Raw genomic sequence first — 3,357 nt, forward strand, 5'->3', positions numbered from 1 at the left:
ATTATACTGTACTTTAATATTTTCTACTATATTTCATATTTCATAATAATATAATATATAATATATATAATATATAATTATATAATATAAAAATAAAAATACTTTTCTAAGACAATATGGAACTGATTGAAGGATAGCAAATAAACTGATTTATTATTATTTTATTAGCCGTATCCTATTTCGAATAGCGAAACAGTCAGAAATGTTACGTCACCTTGTCAGCAAAACAAGACAAGCGCTTCGCATAGGTATCAGCAGAAGGAACATAACATTGCCACGTCACTAAGATGTTTTTAAAGGGGATAGCGCGTACGCAATCCCCAGCTACCAAAAATTACACGCTCCAATTGCCCCAATTTGAGGAATTGGCAGGGGTCAGCATACCCGGGGTGCAATGGGCAAGCCTCTCCCTGAGGGAGCTACCTTTCTGATCGCAGCTGCCCTAGCGCCAAGTAAGTATGAAAAAAACCGTTGGCGTTATACGTACGTATAAACACTATATATATTTAGAAAAGGGGTTTAACTAATTTCAAATATTCTGCATTAAATATTTAGAAATTTCAATTTATATTTAAAGATCAAATATAGAATTATACTTACAATTATATTATATACTTAGAATATAAAACTACTAGACTAAAAAATTAAATTAATTCTTTATTGAATTTGTAGTTTTATGATAATATTATTGGTACCTATTTGGCTATTTAATGCAACAAATTATACATTCTATGTTCATGTATCTGTCCATTTTATCTAGTTTGTTTATGTGGACGGGTATTTCTGAATTGAGTCTGTTTAGTTGACTTTATATTCGTATTTTAACTTTAATATACTTTTAATGGGAAATGCAGGAAACTAGATTCACTTAAAACTCTCTAGACCAGAATACGATCATGTCCGCACGCACATACGCTAGGATTACTGATTTCGATTTTCATTTTGCTTTTAAATTCAGTTAAGAAAAAAAATGAAAAGTAACAAACGTTGCTATTTAAACAACCTTCGTTACTTAACATATCACACATATAACTTCACATATCTAAATGCTACAATCACCAAATATAACACATTACATTTTTTTTTTTTTTTAATAATTACGCCATGATTATATCTCTGTATCTCTGTAATTTTGTTGGTGATTCCGTTAGCATTCCAAGCAGCGATCAGAAGTGCGTAGGATTTTGTTTCAATGCATTGCTGAGTGCGGTTAGAATGGAGTGGGTCTCTTTGAGAAATCTTTTTTGTAGAAAGAAGATCGGGTTGGATTGACTAAAAGCCTGTAACAGGTTAGCTAATGTAATAGTTATGACTGCAGTTAAGTTATGAGTAGTTTGTTCAAGGCGTGATGTTTTCGTTGAACGTATCACATCTGAATAAATTTTATATGGCTGTAGATTTCCTTCCTGTTTATTAGGATTTATTTGAGTGAGAGTATGATCAGTTTGTTTAACGAAAGTGGAAGTTTGGGAGGGAGTCTGTGTTTCTCCCAGTATAACGGTTGTTTACATAAAAGCTAAATCCTCTGTAATTGGCTGGATGAAGCCCATCGCAATTGGCAGGTAGAGTTTTAAGTTTTGCATAGGAGTTAGTTGGTTGAGTTTCGCCACATTTCACACATCTGTACTCAGTCCTACACAACTTCTGAGCATTACCAATTTTTTGGCATCTGTAGGATTGTCCAGATGATGTTCGCTTCCGAGGGGTTCAGGCATAATTTTGGGTCCACAGGCTGAAGTTATATTCATATATTTGTTACTGTCTGTTATTAATCTCCACTAATAAAAGTGTCATTGGCTTTTTTGACTCACTTTTATCGGCGTTAATCCATGGTTAATTAAATCTTCTGTGGTAATACCCTCAGGCACTCCTTTGAGCACAACCTTCAGGTTTCTCTCACTATTGAGGGCAAAAGTATCTCACTACAAGTTAAAACCATCCATAAGTTTGGTTATACTACGTAATCGGTGACTGTAGTGGGCCGAATGTTGATGCCCTCATTTTCACCCCAGGATAAGTAACTTCTTTGGGAGATGGACCTAGTCCTTGACTCATCCCTTCATCTAATTTTAGCTTGTGTATGAGGGGGATTATTGTGGGTAATTTACCAGCTCATTGTGAGCATTGTAAGCTGGATTGGCTTTCTCTTGCGATGGAGAATTTCGGTTTTTTATGTTTGAAGTGATCTGAGAGTTTGTAGTCCGCTGCCTGTCGAATTAGCTGATTTGAGTGATTATCTGTGACTGCAAAGAATTTTTCTGTAATGCTTATCATGTAAGTCTTGATATCTGGAAGGTTGGCTTCTTGGTGTAACTGGAAGTTTTTGATGAACCAAAAAAGGGGCATTGAATGCCATTCTGAGGCATTTGTTCTGGATCGTCTCTGATCTGTTGATGTTTCTTTTAGTTGTGTGTCCCCAGGTTGGTGAGGCACAAGTTAGTTGAGGTCTTATCACAGATTTGTAGAGGAGAATTTTGTTGTTTATGTTTAGGAAGCTGTTCCTGTTCAAAAGTGGATATAGCTGTGCTATGGTCTGACTTGCTTTAGTGGAGACACTATTTATGTGTTTTGAAATTTAGGCGTTTATCAAGACGAACTACTAGATATTTGGTAGAGTTGCGCCAAGGGATGATTTTTCCAAACATTTGTATGCTTGTATTCGGTTCTGCTTATTGTCTGGTGAAAAGTACTGCAGAGCTTTTTCCTGGGTTGATTGCGATACGCCATTTGGTGTACCAATTCTCTAATTCGTTGACTGCTCTCTGCAGCTTGTTTGTGATCAGATGTGGACGGAGGGCTCTGGCTATGATAACTGTTTCATCGGCATAGAGGGCGCTGATGGATGGGAAAAATTTAGGGAGTCTGCCATGTATATGGAGAAGAGTAGGGGGTGATAGCAGAGAGCCTTGAGGGACTCGAGCTGTGACTCTCCTCTTTGTGGATCTGATTTCATTGAGTTTTATTTTAAATTTTCTGTTATTTAGGTATGATTTGATGAGTAGAACTAGTGGTAATGGACTCCAACTTGGTGTAGCTTAAAAATTAGACCATAATGCCATATTCTGTCAAATGCTTGTGTGCTGTCCAGGAAGACTGCGCCAGAATGTTGGTGCAATTTGTACCCTTGTGTGATATATTCAACGACTCTATAAATTTGCAGCGTTGTGGAGTGATTTTCCTAAAGTCGAATTGCTCGTCTTGTATGACGTGGTTGATATCAGCTGCCTCTTGAATCCGTTTGAGTATAGCGCGTTCGGCTATCTTACCTACGCATGATAGAAGTCCGATCGCTCTATAATTCTCAGGAAAATGTATTTTTTCCTGGTTTTGGAATTAGGAGGACATCCGCAAGCCTCC

At 36.8% G+C, this 3,357-nt stretch overlaps 1 non-coding gene across 1 annotated transcript; it reads right to left on the reverse strand.

Annotated features, from left to right (window-relative positions):
• Nucleotides 1-296: 296 nt before the first annotated feature.
• LOC150097929 (U1 spliceosomal RNA) lies at nt 297-460 on the reverse strand. The gene has a single exon (XR_016549616.1). It is a non-coding gene; the product is annotated as a U1 spliceosomal RNA (small nuclear RNA).
• Between the last annotated feature and the right edge of the window lie 2,897 nt (nt 461-3,357).

This window comes from Typopeltis vanoorti, chromosome 16, assembly GCF_054136105.1.
Source record: "Typopeltis vanoorti isolate ZY-2024b chromosome 16, IOZ_Tvanoo_1.0, whole genome shotgun sequence".
Classification (NCBI taxonomy): domain Eukaryota; kingdom Metazoa; phylum Arthropoda; class Arachnida; order Uropygi; family Thelyphonidae; genus Typopeltis; species Typopeltis vanoorti.